This window comes from Pinus tabuliformis, chromosome 5_1 (assembly GCF_031772625.1).
Source record: "Pinus tabuliformis cultivar Carrire ecotype Pingquan chromosome 5_1, CPIR1, whole genome shotgun sequence".
NCBI classification, from domain to species: Eukaryota; Viridiplantae; Streptophyta; class Pinopsida; order Pinales; family Pinaceae; genus Pinus; species Pinus tabuliformis.
This window is the reverse complement of record NC_142305.1, coordinates 960,855,763-960,877,013: the sequence shown is the minus strand read 5'-3', so window position 1 is coordinate 960,877,013 and position 21,251 is coordinate 960,855,763.

Here is a 21,251-nt window from a genome sequence, read left to right as displayed (position 1 = left end):
ATCAACCAATTCGGCTTTTAACTACACATCACAGCCTGCAAAGGATTCACACTCCATGTCATTCTTCTGCTTGATCATAAGGAGCATGAGATTCTTGCTGGAATTAACCAGTCACTTCATTTCCCCTGCACTTGCTAAAGACGTATTAAGCTTTCTACGATGGTCTTTCACAACATACTCCACTCCATCTTTGAAAAAATGATATATTTTCTTAAATATATGGAAAATGGCTTTCCGGTCATATAAATACAGGCTTCCCAACACAATTCCAAAAATATCCAGTGGCACTACATCTAATTTGACTTCATCAAAGAAATTGGCAGTAATAGCAAACATAAAAATGCATTTCCTTGTGACTTGAAGATTTTCATCCTTGGTTATCCAACCCAACAAATATGGTTTCCATATTCAATTAAATTTTCTTGGGATCCACTGTCAAACAACGTATCAATCTTGGTGTGTTTGGAAATAGCTCTGATATGGAACAACTCAATTTTGTTTTCTTCATTTGAAGCATTGTTCGAGTTATTTTCTGCATTGGTGCTTACCACAACTTCCTCTTTGATTGTTTTTGCAAAGGATTTTTTTTTAGTGATTGTGGCTGCAATCTTTGTTTCATCACCTGAGTCGGAACCCAAATTTTGTTGCACAACAACGTTTGTCTTCTGTTTCCCTTTATTGTTAAATTTATTCTGTCTTAATTCAGGATTAAGCTTCCAACAATGCGCTTCATCATGGCCCTCTTTGGAACAATTCTTGCACACGGGTTTCTCCCCTTCTTTATTAACAGAAGTATTTTTCTTCTGCTTTCCTTTAGATTTCTTTCCCTTTTCACCACTATGGAATGGCTTCTTCTTACCTTCTTCTTGTACATTTTTCCCTCTTTCTTTGAGGTGTGTATCTTGAACACATAACTCATCAAGATTCGTGGGATTAAACATAAGAATGTTGTGTCAAAGATAGCTATGCAAACCTCCTATGTATTTCAATAATGTATCTTGTGACTATAATTCTACTCCTAGCATAAGGGCTCTTCTCCTAAACTCCTGAGTATACTCTTGCACATTTTGACCTTTGAACTATCTGAAATTTTTCCAATTCATGATAGCTTTTTTCGTATGAGCTAAAGGGTAGAATTTTCCTTTTATAGGAACAATGAAATCAGACCAAGTAATAGATATCTTAGCATGTTTTTTGATCTCGTCTTGAGTCCTTGCTTCCAACCAAATGAGTGTTGCACCCTCCATTATCAAGGAAGCTAACTAAATCTTTATGTTATCCTCCTGAAGGTTTTGAATCCTGCAATAGACCTTCAACTGACGAATCCAATTATCAAGCTTTTATGCATTCACTTCACCATTATACATGGGCAACTCGAATTGAACATCAAGTTTTAAAAACGGTGATTTACGAGTTCCTTCTGAAGAATGATGATGAGTATGAGTAAGGATTGGATTAGTGGAAGAGTGTGAAGATGCTTGTGAAGAAGAATATAAAGAAGATGGTGGAGAGGGTGGAGGTTTGTCTCCATTCCCATTACCTCCTCCTAAACATCCTTCTCCTTTGGGAGGTTTGGAACTTTCTCCTTGCAACTTGCTATACCTCTCTTCATAGAGGATCTTCACCATCTCTGTTATATCAAAGAAATCCTTTCTGAAGTTCTTCTCATCTTTTGTCATGTTTGTAGGTTCTCCTTCATGAGACACGATCTCAGGAGTCTCAACTACAACTTGAGGATGTACTGGGGTAGAATACTTTGGAAACCTTGCTCTTCTTCCACTTGATCCAACTAAAGGGATTTCAATCAGCTTCCCTTCTCCTCTTTTGAGTTTTAACCTTGTTAGCATGACACAAAACTAGCAAACAATAATCATTCTTTGCACAAGAAAATCTAGTAAGCAAAAACCAGTGCTCTGATACCAACTTGATCTAAAATGGAGCAAATTAGTAATGTTGTGTTGATTCCCCATTCAAAATAAAACCCAAGATGCTTATCATTTGCTTATCAAGTACTTAAGGATTCACCATTTTTTCTTAATTAACTTATTCCCATGAGAGTTTCTTATGTAAATGTTATAAACAACTTAACATAAAACATATGTTGAACAAAAACAAAATAATAGCAAGGAACATCAAAATACAACACACAACATAGAGATTTGATGAGGAGTTCACCCCTCTTGGCTATGTCTCCTTGGTCCAGCTTCCAATGCTTGGGCCTCTCTATTATGCTCAAAATTACAACAAAAATGTGTTTACAATGCTCAAATGCCTCTGAAACCTGTCTCAATGAGTTCAGAATAGCCAAAACTACTAGAATTCCCTCTTTTTTTTTCACCTAATTTGGATAAGAATTGAAGAAGTTATGACCTCTCCCAGTTCTCCCATAATTTGCTCAACAAATTCCCCTTTTTCGGCCACTAACCATCAAATTTGGCCTGAAATCCACCATATCTGCCACATTTCAGCCACTAGAGCCATACTTGTTGGTGAGTTCATAAATCAAAATTGATGTTGGTAGAGAGACAGACGAAACTTCTTTCAAAAACTGTGATCGCCGATCAGCAGCGGAACACATCGCAATCGGCTATCGGTAGAGAAATGGGTGCACATAATACGCCACACTTTTGAACTATGATGAGCGATTTGCAATGGCGGACTTAACAATTTATGCACCACAGTTTATAACAATTTCGCGTCCGGTATATATCAACTTGTAGCAATTGGCCTGGGATTGGGGAATTCCTTAACAAATTTTTGCTTGCGTTGCGAAGTGCAAACTGCAATGAATTGTCAGACACAAACATTCCATACAATGCAACTTATTCTCTTTTTGCATCCAATTCCATCGACATTTCACTATTGGCGCTGGCATGGTGATTCTTAGCAAGACTTCCTACTACGATGCGATCCATGCGAAATCGCATATCGCATCTCAGTGGGACCGAGGACCGATTTTTAATAGAAAACTTATGACAATCCAATGAAATGGGCCAATTTGTGGGACCAACAACAAAGTGACACCTGGCGCCTCCTGATTGGTTGAAGAGACTTGAACTTGCTGACTGTGCACTTATTTTGCCTATTTAGCAAACTAATCAGAACTCATTTCTGGGAGCATCCAAACTCTGTTTTCGATGAAACGAGTTGCATTGGATTCAGATCAAGTTCTATCCAACCATACAATTTCCATTTGATTCTATGAAATTTGATTTTTTTGGGCATAAACTTGAGCATCTGATCAGCTAGTCACCCCCATGCCATATTCCAAGCATGAATGTGGGATCTCATAGAACAACCAATCCAAGAGCAACCAAGGGAATCCAAAGGTTAAACCACCTCCACCCTCACCAAAATATGATCACACCAAACCCAATGCTTTGATCAAAACTAAACCGAAATTGGAATTCCATCTGAAATCCATCATTATCCTCAAGGAATTTTTTGTCTCCTTGTCTCTCAAGATTTACCATAATCCAAACCCGAATCACTACGCCCAAATCAAGATAAGTCTCTTAGGATTTACCACAATCCAAACCCAAACCACTAAGCCCTAAACTGATACTTCTCCCTCAAGCTTTACTATGTATCTTTCCAAAATCAGTCAAGGGATTCCTAGGCCTTTGGGAATGAAACTTGAGACCACCTCCACCCTAGATTCCAAAATCCATTCAAAAAACGAAAGCTAAAAATCAAGATAAACATTCCAACATACCATAACATCCAGAAAAAGGCAAGGCTAGGCTGAAAACCATTGTCATAACTAGACAAAACCATGCCACCGATAGCAAGAGAACCATACACCAACATGCAAATCCATGCATGTCCAAACCAACTAGAAAATCACACATGCAAAAGGTTACCTGCAAGTATTCCTATTGAAGCTTCTTGATTCTTCTTTTCCTTCCTGGATCCTTCCTTGATCCTTGCTTTCCTTCCTTTTCCTTTGCTTGCTTTTCCTTTCTTGCTCCAAAGCTAGAGTGCTCCAAGAAAACTCTAAGTGACCAAGAGTGAGAGAGAGAGAGAGAGTAATGAGAGAGATCCAAACTTGAACTAACAAAAGGTTACCAACTGATCCGAAGAATTTTTATTAATGAGGCCTCTATTTTCTTCATTTTCCATTATTTTTTTTCATTTTCCTCCTCACATGCAACAAGTGACCTTTCACCTTATGTTTCTCCTAATTTCCTTTATTTTCATAAATAAATGTGCCAAAAATGTGTTGGCCAATTTTCCATATCCATTACACACATCCAATGATGCACACTAGGATATCTTTGCCCAACATTCATCCTCGATGTTAAACCACACCATGACCTTAGAAAAACTGCTAAAAGAAAACATACTCCCCATGGAGTTTTATAACTTAGCTAGTTACATTATTTACAATCTATTAGGGTCCCATAATTTATAGGATCTCAAGGTGATTAATCATTTCACTTTTTGCAGGTTTCAAATTGTTCATAAGATGTCAATTTCAATTGATTTCATTAAAAAGAAAAAAAGAGAGAAAAGAGAAAAGAAATGAGAACTCAAATGTTGTTCAAATCATACAGTTTAAGCATGATTGAACAAATTTCAATTTATGTTCATAGGTTAGAAAATAAAGATTTTCCAAACTATTTAACCTTGGCAAATTAGTAGCTAGGTAGAAATTGAATTTGGTCCAATTGTTTAATCTGGACCAAAGGGGAGAAATAAGTGATAGAGTAGGTTAGGTTTGAAAGAAAAAGAGATAAAAAAAGAAGAGGAAAGGGTCTGCAAGTCTAAGTGTACCTTGCAAATGGAAAAGAACAAAAATGTTAGGCTATAGAACAAGGGTAGGTAGATTGAGAATAGAAGGAAGGGGCATTATATTACTTTGATATCATTATTCCCCTAAACTTTAAATATTTACCCCCTTGTACCTATAGTCTATCCCTCATTTATCATCCAACCCCACCACGCACTCACCTGTCACATCATATTTAATCCATCCACTAGCTATCACTCCATCCCCTCTCACTCCGCCCAATCTAATGACCCATGTCCTCTTTCGCCCCCCTCTCACCCTCCGAAAGTTAATCCTGGAGTGGGGGGGGGGGGTCTAAAGCCAGTGGTTTTTGCTCCCATACGTGTCACACCCTCATGATTTCACACCACCCCCCCTCTCATACAACCTACCACTCCCCAAGCCCCCAAAAAGTTGTATTGAATACCATAAACCACTTACCCATTTGAAATTGGACACCCCCCACCTCACTGCACCAAGTTGTCCCATCCACCCAATCACTTCCATTCCTATCATTGGGAAATAAATGGGTTGGGCCGTTAGAAAACGAACCCACGCCAAATCAGGCCAATCCAATGGCACGATGACAAATCATAAAACCACCAGTTTACACTGATTTCTAATTTTAACTGTTATTGTGCACTTGCAGGCATTTTTTCACTCCATTCAACCATTACCAAGAATGCACAGTGAAGCCAAACCACAGTAATACAATACATGACTACTCATTTTCTTGCAGCGATCATCATTTCCCACTCTTGAATCCCATTTCTGTTTAAATCCCTATTCTTTCCCCCTCACTGAAATCCCACTTCTTTTATCCCTTTCTGTTACAGATTTAGCATAGGATAATTTCCAAAGGAAATCTCTAGAGAAAGCATAAATGGCACCAAAGAAGAAAGAACTAGAAGTATTCAACCCAATGGTGCACCCACCACTAGATTTAGATCATTTACCGCTAGCCGACAGGGATTACAAGATCCATGAAACCCTCTCAGAATTTGATTTGTTTAATATATATTGCTAGTGGGAGGACAAATTCATGGAGGAAATGGATGACATAGGTCTTTGGGACACCAACCTGCCATTCTATATCTTCCCTAAAACACATAGTTGCCCAGAATTGATCAAGAAGTGTCATTCATGTTACAATCCACAGCAAAGAGTATTGATGGCCCCAACATGACATATTTTATTCACAATTGATGCTCAATCCATCATGCAGATGATGCAAGCCTCAGTTATTGAAGGAGTTGTTCCTTTTTCACATGAAGTTATGATTGAAATGTACCAAAATATTGATTTATCCAAGAGAGCTAAGACATTAGAAATTTTCATGGCTAAGAACACATCTCTGCCAAGAAAAAACCCTCCTTATTCCTCGTTTGTTTTCCCTGACAGAACCAGACATATTGCCACAGTTGTTTTCTATTTACTTGTCTATTATTCTGACCAATGGATTGATGAATCTATTATAGCTTTCATATCTATCCTCTCAACTGAATCCAAGCCTTCTGTCCTTTTCAACTTCAGCCAGTTTCTATCAGATGCAATCCATGAACAGCTCATCAATTTCTTCACAGATGAAGTTTTTCGTTACTCCTCAGTGTTGGTTTACATGTTTTTGTATTTTCAGGTAGACAGGTTCTAGTTTTCATTAACCAAAATGAATGAGGAATGTGAACCTCAATCAGTAATATTTTGGACAACATTGGTAATGAAAGATCAAAAGGACTTCAATTACAAGACATTTGTGGAAATGTTTGTCCACCCAGCAATGAGCCTCCTCAGTGGGACAGCAGAACCAAGGATAAATGAAGATATAAAGAGAATTATGCAACTGTCTAATCAAGCCAGAACTGGTGATTGGTACTTGTACCAAAACTACACTGAAATAAGAGTGTATGGCTATGAGTTAGCCCCCTACAAGTTGCCAAAGTTCCTCCCCATGAGGATCTTTGCATTGGAGTACATTAGACAGATGATTAGTGCAAATGAGATGCATTTTGTATCAGCCAAGAAGAAATCCCAATTTAGGATCAAGTCCCAAATTGGTCCCTTCATTTGCAACAACAGAGCTGTAGGAGAGGAGGTAGACAAAAGATTAAGAGAGATGAATTTTACCCATAGCTTCACATGGTCTTATGACCCATGGGGCATTATTTCTAAGAAGAGGGTGGAAAACAAGTCCACTGCCTACATCCACACTCAAAGGCCCGAAATCGAGAAATATATGAATCAAATAGACTGGATGCCAGATACATTACAAGAAGCCGAGGAGCAAGTAATTTCCTCTTCCAATGCACAAACTCCATGGTAGTAGGAGAAAAAAATTATTGAAGAAAGGTCTGAAAAGGGGAAAGAACAAGAGCAAGGAATAACAGGGAAGAGATCCAAAGAAGATAAGTCACCAGGAACTGATATTTCCATGAAAGTATTCAGGTTGAAGTATAGGAAGAAAGCTGGAAAGCACCTGGACATAGATAAAGGGTCACCACAGTAGACGGTGATCAACATAATTGATATTCCAGATTCCTCCCCAGCTAGAGGACAATCATTTCCTTCTACTCTGATTTCAGAAAGACAACAATCTCTTCAAGTTTCCTCATATTCAAAGGTGATTGAAGAGAAAGAATAGACAATTTTTGATACCTTTAGAGAAATCAAAATCAGAAACAAAATACTAAACAAGAGCACCTATTCTCAATTTCGGAAGCAGAGTGCAACTGCACAAGGCAGACTTCTCTTTTCCTTTGACTCAAAGAAGGGAAAAATACATATGGCATTTTTGGAGGCACAAACATCAGAGACCAAAACTCCAGCAGACTACAAGCAGACTTCCTTTGAGTTTGATGTCAAGAATGTCCATCTAATAGATCAGCTGGAGATGCATAAGAAAATAGGGGAAATGATTTCATCTAGTTTAACCAACACTTCCATGAATTTATTCAAAATGTAGGTGGCCCTCTCAAATGCTCAGTCTCAGTTGAAGATGGAGATAATTTCATCATTGTCAAAGGACACCATGATTAAGTATTTGGAAGACCTAGTGATAAAAATTGGATATGATCCCTCATATACAAAAGCAGCTGAAGAAGTAATAAATAAGAAAGAGTTAGACCTTGCAGCTCTGAAGAACCAGCTCAAGTTTCCTACTACACATGACCCACTGACCAAGGAAATAGAGGAAACAAAGAGCATAAAGGCTGACATGATGAAACTAATAGTGGAGCAGTCCATCCAAATCAAACAGATGGAGATAGAGATGGAAAAGATGGTGCAGGAGAAAGAAAAAGCAGCACAAATGGCTAGCACAATAGTGGAGGCCCTTCCTCTAATAGCCCTACCCATGACTACTCCAGCAGGTGCAGCCACAGGAGCAAGAAGCAGTGCAGAATAGTTGGCAAGATCTATGGAAGGAATGAATCTACAGAATGAAGAAATCAAGAGGCTGGAATCCCAAGTTGGTGTGCTACAAGATCAGATTAAAAGAGTTGAAAACAATCACTTGGTAGAGATGCAGAGAGCAAAGGCATTGATAGAGAAGCTTCAGAAGTCAGAAAAATAATCCTCCATTGGAAATAATCTAGGGAGGGTTAAGGAGATCATTTGGCACAAAGTAATAGATCGTATGAATGAAATTTTTCCTAGCATCCAAATTATTTTTGAGCAGAAAGAGTTAGTAGAGAAAGCCAAAGAAGCCATTTCAACCACCAATACAGAGTTGGGAGATATGCTAGCAACAACAAACAAAATTATCAAGTTTATGAATGCAAGAAACAAATATGAGTTGGAAGAATTGGGAGTAGCAGATAGGATAGAGACCATACTACAAGTCAAATAGGTGCCGACAAAGAAAAGTCTAAATGTGCAGCTTCAAGAAAAATGCCAACTTCTAGAGCTAATAGTCAACAAGTTTTTCAACAAAATGCAACCTCTACATCAAAAATTCCTTCCCTCTGTTTTTTATAAATGAAAAACTCATGGAAAGATGGGATTATGTCAAGAAATTATAGGGTGTAGCCACAGATGCTGCAAATCTATCCAACATCAAAGACAGCATAACAAGAAAGGCTTTACTAGAAGCAATCAACAATCAAATTTACATTGAACATGAGATAAAGCATGTGTTTTTGGTCAAGCCATCGTTTGCCAAATACACTAATGCTGATGAGGTTTATCGAAGATTAACCAAGATCAAGATCCCAGAGGGGGAAGCGTGGAGTGACTTATGTGACTACTAGGAAGAACGAGACAAGGATGACTAGAGTGACCATACAGGCATGAGTCAGCACCAGCCACGTTAGCAGAACCACTCCAGTCAAATTAATACTTCAGGCAACAGCATCCTAGAAAAGAGGGACACCTATCCCAGTTTTCTCAACGTGGCCACTCCTTGGCTACATTAGTCAGTTTTTCCTTCATTGTAATAAATAATAGATTTCCAAGTGTACAAGGAAAATCATTGTAGTTTTTTTTTTAAATACTCCATGCATTGGGAGTATTAGGGGTTGGACCCTAGTCATTGGAACGATTTTTCTATTTGGAGCATTGTAATTTTGAGTTGGAGCATCAATAAAAGGACAATTTACAGGATACTTGATCTGTTTTGACCTGGTGATGTTTTTATTTCTATGTTTAATGTATTTTTGTTTATCCATCCATGCATCTTTCATTCTTATTATGAAGCAGAAATTATAGTTTAAGATATGTTGTTGGAGCACATTACTACTATCTTTGTTTACAATCTATATGTTTTCCTCTAAAATATGATTAAAAAATACTTGAATTCTTTTTAATCCTAAATGATATCATTTTTTTGACATTCAATTTATCACTCTGCTTTAAAGATATAGTAGGAACAATTAACTTGCCCTACAAACACTCTATAATATTGATGCTACCACCTGGCCTGTGACTCCATAGCCCAATGGAAAATATTAAAAAATGATATTTCTCCAAACAAATGAACAAACAAACAAACAATCTTTTTATTCTTAATATCTAGCCTAAAAAATTATAGCGCTAAAAACAAAATTAAATCATAATTACATAGAGAGAGCCCTATTTGAGTCTAGGAAGGCTAGGTCCTAGACTCATAAGTGGTTTGATGCATCTTTTGTGACTTTTGTCTTGCCAATCTTCAAAATCATAGAATGATAACACAATCAAAGACCTGCTCAAAAGCAAAACACTATGAAAAGATGACAAGATAAAAACCATAATAACATGACACCCATACCACTTATTGGAGATTTATAACTTAGCTCATGGCAGTATTTACATCCATATACATATACATACATATACCAAATCATTAGCAAAACATATGCCAAACATATACCAAACATCAACCAAAACTACTTTGCCTCAACCGACAAACAATGAAGGATACATGCTTGCATCTGATCCGCCATCTCCCATGTAGCTTCTTTAGGCCCAAAGTGCTTCCATTGCACTTTAACTTTTTCTATGGCTTTGTTCCTGAGCATGAGATTCTTCCACTACAATATGCACTGAGGCTCCAGCTGGAACTCTCCTTCTTACTCCACGTGCAATACAGACCAATCAATAACATGATCAACATCCTTTATATACTTCTTAAGCAATGAAATATGGAAAACATTATGGACTTTCACTGTTGGAGGCAGTGAAAGTCGATATGCCACTAGTCAAATCCTCTCAAGGATCTCGAAAGGCCCACAATGCCGTGGTGCCAACTTGGCACATGAACTAATCCTTAAAGAAATTTTCTTCGGCTTGATGCACAAATACGCATGCTCCCCAACTTGAAACTCCTTGAACACCCTATGCTAATCCGCATAACTCTTATATCTATCATGTGTTGCCTTTAGATTCTTCTTTGTAACCTTCTTTTCCTACTCCATATCTTCCAACATATTTGGTCCAATAAGTACCATGTTCACTGAATCACTCCAACTGATGGGAGTGTTACAACGCCACCCATACAATGCCTCAAAATTACTCATCTTCAATGACTCATGATAACCATTTTTGTATGTGAACTAAACCAGTGGAAGATACTCCTCCCATTTCCTTTGTCGGTGCATCACATACATCCTCAACATAGCCTCCAAGATCCTATTGACCCTCTCTTTCTATCCATTTGTCCGCGGATGATAAGTTGTACTGAAGGCCAACTCTATACCCAAGCTTGCAAATAGCTCCTTCGAAAACTTGGAAGTGAACTTTGCATCCATTTTCGATACAATATTTTTTTGAACACCATGCAGTCTCATTATCTCTCTTATGAAAACCTATGCTACCTCACTGGCTGAATATGTAGTCTTTATTGGAATGAAGTGAGCTACCTTGCTTAAACTATCAACCATGACCATAATATAATCATGTTACCTCACTGTCCTTAGAAGATATTTAATTAAATCCATGGAAATAACCTCCCATTTCCATTCTGAAATCATAATAGGTTGTAGTAAACTACTTGGATGCTTACATTTTTCCTTTGCTTGCTGACAATCTAAACATCTAGCCATGAACTCTACGACTTCCTTCTTCAGATTCGTCCAATAGTAGAACTTATTTACCGCCATCAACGTGTTCTGATATCCTAGATAACCCAAGTATTTCTTGTCTCTAAACCTCACCAAACCATCTGCTATGAGACAATAGTCTACATCTCAATCACCTATACCTATACCTGCACTTGTACTTGTATATGTACCAGTGCTCTATTGTAACCTGTGCATGATATCCATGTATTTTTCATCTTGTTGCCCTGCTTGCAAGATCCCATCCTATAACTTTGTCCCATAAGAGCTCATAGATTCTATATGATTTACCTGTACCTTCATGCTAAGAGCATCTTCAACCCAACTCTCCTTCCCTTTGATGTATCTGATCTCAAAGTTGAAGTCACTAAGGGTATACAACTATCTAGCTTACCTAGTATTTGTTTTTAGCTAGTCAAACAAATACCTCAACCCATTATGATTGCTCATGAATGTAAACGTCATGCCCAGGAGATAGTGTCTCCACATCTTCAGTGCATGTATAATTGCTACTAGCTCAAGATCATGCATCAAATATTTATGTTCATGCTCATTCAGTTTCCATGACTCGTAGCACACTACCTATCCTTCTTGCATGATAACTCCACCAAGTCCTCCCTTGCAAGCATCTGTACATACTACAAACTCCTTGTCCGAATCCACAATATTTAGCACTAGTTCATGCATCAACATCTGCTTAAGTTGTTCATAGCTAGCCTCACATTCTTCTATCCATTTGAACTTCTTACCTTTCTGTTGCAATGATGTGATAGGATATGCAATGCATGAGAAGTTCCTAATGAACCTCCTGTGGTAACTTTCCAATCCCATAAATGATCTCACTTCATCCACATTCTTAGGAGCTGGCCACTCCATGATAGCCCTTATCTTTTCTTAATGTACTTCTATGTTGTCCTTGGATACAACATGCCCCAAGTAATGTACCTCGGTCTGAAAGAAGTTTCCCTTGCTAAGTTTAGCATACAATTGATGCTCTCTTAGCAATATCAACACTGCTGCTAAATTCTCAACATGCTCTTCTTCATTCTTAGAATATACCAATGTGTCATCAATGAATACAATAACAAACTTGTCCAAATAAGGATGAAACACACTATTCATCAAACACATAAATGTAGATGGAGCATTATTCAAACCGAATGGAACAACAACAAACTCATAATGCCAATACCTGGTCCTGAACGTAGTCTTGAATATATCTTCTTCCTTGATGCATACCTGATGATATCCCAATATCAAGTTGATCTTAGAGAACACTGCTGCTCCCTGCAACTGATTAAACAAATCATCAATCCTTGGGAAAGGGTACCTGTTCTTGAGTGTTACCTTATTCAACTACCTGTAGTCAATGCACAATCTAAGAGTAGCATCTTTCTCCTTTGAAAACAACACTGGTGTGCCCCAAGGTGATACACTCATCCTAATGTACCCCTTGTCCAACATTTCCTTCAGCTGCAACTTTAACTCAACCAACTCAGGTGTGTTCATCCTGTAAGGTTCTTTTGATGTTGGAGCTTCCCCTAGCACCAACTCAAGAGAAATGTCTACCTCCCTGTAAGGTGGAAACTCTATAATGTCCTCCGAGAATACATCATGAAACTGTTGTAAAAATAGGCACCTTCTTAACACATATGCATACTCAACCTCCTTACCCTTGTCACTAGAAATGTGTACTACAAACTTCACACAACCTTTTCTGCAACTACGCTTAGCCTGCATAGCGATAACCATCCTCACTAATGCATGCTTCTTCTTTCCCTACAAATTCATATTTTCTCCACTATCATCCTCACACTCAATGGCCTTGTCAAAGCAATCCACTTTGGTTCTGTGAAGGCACAACCAATCCATACCCAAAAGCATGATGTATGACCCCAATGGAAACACATTCAAGTGTGTTGTTGTAGGCATACCATTTAGCTCAAATGCATAAGCTCTTATCCAATGGGGAACTCGCTTCTTTGTACATGTAGCCAACTATACAGCCAAGATTCTGCATGCACTTATTTTCTCAAACCACACTTATCCACTAGGTCAGGATTAATGTAACTATAGTTAGGTCAAGCATCAATAAAAATAGAAAAAACTTGATCACAAAGCTTACTGTCCATCTCAATCATCGATGTTTGATTATTTTCCTGCCTATTTTCCATAACTACATAGATATGAGGAATGTTATGACCAACATCATCAACTATATGCACCTCCTGAGCACTGTAGATTTGGGGTCTACCACCACTCTAATACTATGGAAAATCCCTCTTACATTGATCCTTACCACATATCCAAGACTATAATGGTCCCCTGCCACTGCATCTAGCTTGCTTCTCTCCATGTCCCTTCTCAACTATATTTAATCTCTTGTAAGGAACTACATTTTCTTTCTCACTTGCATCTCGATGTCTTCCTCTCTTTGGTGGCCATTTTCATTTAGCTTTCTCATTTCTTTTCAAGTCTTGCTTGGGCCCAACTTTGTTCTTCGACTTCTCATAAAAATGTTTCAACTTTCGAATGGCCACCTCCAACGATCTAGGCTCATCGAATTCAATCAAGTCTATGTATGCTACTGGAAATGCACTGGTGAATCTATGAACCTTGGCCTTCTCCTCCTTGAGGTATGACACATATCTCAACAACTCCAAAAACCTACTAGTATACTCCCCATCTATCATAGAACCCATCTAAAACTCATAAAACCCCTTAGTCCTGTCATTATAGTACCTCTCCGACAAGTAATTCCTCTTGAAGAGCCTTTCAAATTCATGCCAAGTCAAACCCTCCTCATGTATACCTTTGACATTCTTCACATCTTCCCACCAAATATTTGCTTTACCTTTGACACTAAAAGTGGCTATCTTTGCTTTCATGTTTTCTGAATAATCATGCAATCAGAATAATTTCTTCATACCAAGCAACTATGCCTCTACATCCTATGATTTCTTCGTCTCTCCATCAAAGGTAGGTGGATTTTCCTTATTAAACTCATCAGGAAAGTATCCCCTATCACTCCTCCTATAAGGGTGGTAAGGATGGCAATCATGATGTCTGTCAGATCCAGAACTGGCATAGTACCTATGTCGATCACCTCTCCTATTCGGAAGGTCCAACACTCTACCATCTCTGATTGTGTTGGATCTATCCATCCTATTTCTACTAGGAGACCTACTGCCATATGCCCCATTAGTTCTGTCCTCGTCTCCATGGCTGATCCAAAGTGGCCCCTGTCGTTGCAATTCTGACAAACTCTAAAGAAGTATAACATTCACCTCTACTTGTTTCTCTTGTGCCTACATTATTTTGTCATTGTCTGCTTTGAAACTCCTTATTTCTTCCTTCAAGCTTCTCAATGTTTCTACCAGGTCATAAGAGTGCCCCGCACCACACTGCCCACCTAATGAATATGGAGATTCTATGTAGTCTACCACCTTGCTAGCCATCTGATCTCTTTCCTACAAGGCAAACTATGTCATCTAAACCAAATCATAATAAACCAACATACCTTAGCATAATTCGGGGAGGATATCTTGTCTGCAAGATCATCATATCAGCGTGACACATGTATAACATAATCATAACAACATATAGACATATATTGAATAAATACATCAACACATAAACATCATTCTAGTTAGGGTCAAATCATCAATGCAAGGTCATATCAACAATTCATGCTATGACCTCATGCATGAAAAAAACCATTACTCCATTGTACACATTGCCACATGCATATGCAATGCCTAATCAAATACACATACGCATAAATGCATGTAGTTGAGTATAAGCAATAAATTATTGTAACCAACCTACAAGACTGATACATGTAATCAAACAACCAAGAATGCAACCTAACATACAAGGATGTAATCAAATTGCATATAATCATATAACTAGTCATATACTCTTGATGACACATTCCGCAACATCAACATCAATTTCCTCATGACAACCTTACTACAATCACGATCAACATGATGCAATGCAACAAGCACATGGAATTCAAGTGTAAGAGACACACATTCAACTGACATGCTTGCATGACCAACACATACACCCAAGGAGAGCGCAACCACGATTTGATATGAAACTATAACACCCCTTCCTCCTAGATCTACCCAAGAAACAGACCAACTGGGGTAAACATGCAATGAGAGAGGTCACTATAAGGGATTCAACTTCTTTGATGACCTTAGGAAATGGAATTAATGAAAAATATCAAATAAACCCATCCACATCAACAACAACCCCCCCCCCCCACAATGAGACATGTCATCCACTCAAACATCCTGTGCCTAAGTCCCACTGATGTTTTAATCCTTTTAACCCCTCATCTCTCTCATGCTACAGGCATGACAATGTCTAGAAGCCAAAGTCACTGTCACAGGCCTATGTGCGAGCATCCCTGGACTCTTTTTAGAATACCTGTGCTAACGTCCCCGGAATTTGAGCCACTTTTCTAGCCTAGAATATCGGCCTTTGCCCAGAACTTGTTACAACCTCCAACTCCATCAAAGACATGATTAAAAGATAAAAAATAAAAATAAAAAATAAACGTCAGGACTAGGCATGAACATCCCCAACCAGTACTGACATTTTTTCAAACACTTAGCATCAATGCAACCTACATGTCTAGGATACAAGACAAAGCATGAATGAATGAAATAACTTATGAAACATAACCAGAAGGATCACCTCCTTATCCATTAAAGTGTTATAACATCAATTAGGTATTTCATCCATGCATTTAACAATTATAAGTAAATACATGAAATAACCATGACATGAACCATTCATATAACCATGCTTATGACCAACAAAAAACCATATAAATATCATAGATATGACAACCATTAAATCCACATACAAACAAGTGCAAAAGTAAGAGAACTTAGCTTTTATTAATCATAGGAAAATCCAACCAGGTTCGAGAATTCCATATATAGGTTTTAACCCCATACAGAAATTACCTACATGCAAATTCTAAAACACAGAAAATAAATAATGCGAGAGCAGAACACATAAAACACATATACACAGAGATTTCCCCTGGACCCCAAAACTGGGACTACCAGCTTGATTTTTCATTATGTTCCTTTCAATGTTATAATAGATATTTATACATGCCGAAGCATCAAATACCATGGACCGAAAACCATCGCGTCCAAAAAACATGTGCGAAAATCATGCACAAAACCATAGGTGGGTCCGCCCAACCTAACATAGGGTCCAAAACCAAAATTTTCCGGGGCACTGCCCCAAACCCCATAAAGTGGGGTTATGGGTGCCCTTGAAACCCCCTATTAACTATGTGGAAAGAATATAACACAACCCAACATTCTCCCACTTGTTGTTTTCTTTCCATAGGGGGCCACAAGAAAGCTTAGTCATTTTTCCAACCCTGAAATGCCCATTGTCTCTCTACACCAAGATAACTTCTCAAAGCTCACAGATTTTGTTAATGCATCTGTAGTATTCTTCAATGTGTCCACCTTTACTAGCAACACCTTTTTGTCTTCTATCATATCCCTCAAAAAGTGATACTAAACATCAATGTGCTTTGTCTTTGAATGATATGCGGGATTCTTTGCCAAGAAAATTGCACTTTGGCTGTCACAATCTATCCTTATAGCTTCCTGTACTAACCCCATACTTGAACACAATCTCTGCAACCAAACTTCTTCCTTGCTTGCATGAGTGGCTACCATGTATTCTACCTCTATAGTTGACAGTGCCACTACAGATTGTTTCTTACTCATCCAGCTGACTGCACCTCCAAATAGGTTAAACACATACCCACTTGTAGATCTTCTTTGACCCAGATCTCCAACCCAATCTGCATCAACCAAGCCGTAAATATCCAACACTCTATCCAATCTTGGTCTTCCTTGGTAGCACAAACCATAATCACTAGTGCCATGCAAATACTGAAAACCTGCTTCACTGTTGTCCAGTGCTCCTTCCCTAGTTTTGACATAAACCTGCTCAATACTCCCACTGCATTTGCAATGTCTGGTCTAGTATAGACCATTGCATACATCAGGCTACCAATTGCACTTGCATATGGAACACGGGACATGTCCTCTTCCTCTTCTTGTGTCTTGAGACATTGTTCAGCAGATAACCTCACACCTACAGGAGTAGGAACCTTCACCGGCTTACTATCCTGCATATTAAACCTCTGCAATATTGTCTCAACATACTTCCTCTGGTTTAACTAGAGCTTCCTCTTTGCCTGATCTCTTTTAATTTCCATGACCAAAATACAGTTTGCAGCACCAAGCTCTTTCATGTCGAATTTGGAGGACAAATGGGTCTTCAAATCCTGGATAACTTCTTTGTCATTTCCGACCAACAACATATCATCCACATACAACACTAGATAAATAACACGGTCACCAATTAATTTAAAATACACACAGTGATCTGCTTTTCTTCTGGTAAAGCCAAGTCCCCATATAAATGTAACAAATTTCTAATACCACATCCTTGGTGACTATTTTAACCCATATAAAGACTTCCTTAACTTACATACCAGTTCTTTCTTACCCTTCATCGCAAAGCCTTCAGGTTGCTTCATGTAGATCTCCTCTTCCAGATCCCCATGAAGAAATGTTGTCTTCACATCCATCTATTCTACCTCAAAATCAAAAGTAGCAACAATAGATAAAAGTAATCTAATAGAAGTTACCTTGGCAACAAGAGAAAAAATATCACCAAAATCAATTCCCGACACCTGGGAATAACCTTTTGCTACCAACCAAGCTTTTTATTTCTCCACTTTTCCTTCTGCATTTGTCTTCTTTTTGAACACCCATTTGCTGCCAATGGGTTTCCTTCCAACCAGCAACTCCACCAGATCCCAAGCCTCATTTTTGTGCAAAGATGCCATTTCATCAACCATGGCCTCTTTCCAGAGTTTTCCATCCTCTGAATCCACTGATTCCTTCACAGTTTTGGGATCATCATCAGTAACAGACAAAGAAAAATTTGAATAGAAAGCATATGGACTATACCATTCTGGTTGCCTTCTTTCTCGAACTGATCTTCTCACAGCCGAAGTTTGTGGCTCTTCATCTTTTGATTCCTCCTCTGCTGTAGAGTCTGATTCTTCCTCCTTTAGCTCAAACTATATCTTCTCAGGTTCCTTTGGTTGGACTTCATGTTTAATAACATCTTTCACCTCTCTTAACACCACATCTCGGTTGTACATAACCTTCCTTGTTACTGGGTTCCAAAGCTTATAACCCTTTAAACCATCCTTATACCCAATAAAGATGCACTTTTCAGATTTACTATCCAACTTTGTTCTTTTCTCCTTTGGAACATGTACATATGCATCACATCCAAATACCCTTAGATGTGAAAGAGAGGGTTTCTTACCAATCCATACCTCTTGTGGAGTCTTATCCTCCAACGCTAATGAAGGTAACCTGTTGACTAGGTAACATGTAGTATCCACCACCTCTGCCCAGAATTCTTGTCCTGTCCCGGCACCACTGAGCATGCTTTTGCCCTTTCCATCAATGTCTTGTTCATTATTTCTACAACTCCATTTTGTTGAGGTGTATATGGAGTATTCTTTTGCCGTGATATACCACACTTCTTACATAATTCTTCAAATTCCTTGCTACAAAACTCTCCACCATTATCTGTCCTCAGCACCTTTATCTTCTTCTCTGTCTAGTTTTCCACCAGAGCCTTAAATTCTTTAAACCTATCAAAGACTTCAGATTTCTTCTCAAGGAAATATATCCATGTATTCCTTGGTAAGTCATCTATAAATGATACATAGTACACAAACTTACCCAGTGATGGAACCTCCACAGGTCCAAACACATTACTGTGCACAAGCTGTAATATATGTTTCGCCCTCTTACCACCAGAGAGGAAACTCACCCGATTCTGTTTCCCGTATACACAATTTTCGCAGAAATCAAAATCCAAAGAGCTATTACTCATACCTTCTACCATACCTTTACCATGAAGTATTTGAAGGCCCTTCTCTCCAATATGTCCAAGCCTTTGATGCCACAACATGGTCTTTTCTCTAGAGACCACTAGATTTTCTGCTCCACTTTCAGGAACCACAAAACTATTGCACCCATCAACAATAGTGCTACCTTGCAGCTTGTACAGAGTTCCAAGCTTGCTTACAGAAATCAGATTTTTCGCTAATGCAGGAATATGTAGAACACCTGGAAGCGTTCTAACCTTTCCACCTTGCAACTTCAACTTTACTTTTCCACGACAAATGATTCTAACCTTCCTATCATCCCCCAAGAAGACATCACCACCATCATATTTCTCATACTCGCAGAACCACTCTCTATGGGGAGTGAAGTGAAAGGATGCACCTGAGTCAATCAACCATGCCTCATGATCTACATGTGTACTTGAATAGGCCAAGTACACATCCCCACCTTCATCTGAAGTGGTTTTCGCCTCTGCAAAAGGAGCCTCATCAGATCCCTTTCCTTTTTTAGGAGCTTTAGATTTACAGTCCCTTTTGAAGTGGCCTTCCTTTGCGCATTTCCAGCACACCACCTTTACAGGTTTTCCTGGAGATTTAGATCTCCCTCTAGATTTAGATATCCCACTCGACGACTTATTTTTGTTTCTGTTTTGGGACCATACTCATATAGACAAGGCATCACCATTTTGTCTCTCCATATTTTTTCGTCTCATCTCTTCCATCAGCAAGGCTGAGACTATTTCATCAAATTGCAAGGCAGTTGCATTGCTACCTATTGCAATAACCAGACTATCCCACGAATCTGGTAGAGAACACAACAAATTGATGCACTTATCTTCATCTGAAATTTTAATATCAACAGATGCTAACTGACTTACCATAGTATTAAATGCATTCAGATTCTTTGTCACCAAGTCTCCATCTTTCATCATCAGGTTATATAGCTTTTTCCACAGGAACAGTTTATTCACCAGAGACTTAGATTGGTACAAAGTCCCTAACTTGTCCCACAAAGCCTTTGTTGTAGCTTCCCCTGATACATTCAGCAATACTGAATCTGAGACACACTATCATATTGTGCTCTTTGCCTTCCAATCCAACTTCTTCCATTCTTCATCAGACACTTCCATTGGTTTAGTACCTGGATCTACCGCGATCCACTGATCTTTATCCACCGACAGATCCTCCATCTTGAGTTTCCACAACTCAAAACTCTGACCATTAAATTTCTCGATCTCTATCTTTCCACTCCTCACCATCTTCTTTCACCACCAAAATCGATCTCGCAGATCTCCCACTGAACAGGATCTACCACAGGCCCAAGAAAAACTCCTCAACAACAAAGGCGTCCCCTTGAAGCCAAATCTACTGTGATACCAAATGTAGGTTTTAACCCCGTGCAGAAATTACCTGCATATGAATTCTAAAACACAGAAAATAAATAATGCAAGATCAGAACACATAAAACACATATACACAGAGATTCTCCCCTAGATCCCAAAACCAGGACTACCAGCTTGATTTTTCATTATGTTCCTTTCAATGTTATAATACATATTTATACATGCCGAAGCATCAAATACCATGGACCAAAAACCAGCACGTCCAATACCATCGACCGAAAACCATCGCGTCCAAAAAACATTTGCGAAAATCATGCACAAAACCATAGGTGGGTCCGCCCAACCTAACATAGGGTCCAAACCAAAATTTTCTGGGGCGCTGCACCGGACCCCATAAAGTGGGGTTACATGTGCCCTTCAAACCCCCTGTTAACTACGTGGAAAGAATATAACACAACCCAACACCACGTACCACCCAATCATAGACATCGTTGAACCAAATCTCTCTTTCAGCCATCCACCCCCATGCCATATTCCAAGCGCAAATGTGAGATCTCATAGAACAACCAATCCAAGAGAAACTAAGGGAATACAGAGGTTGAACCACCTCCACCCTC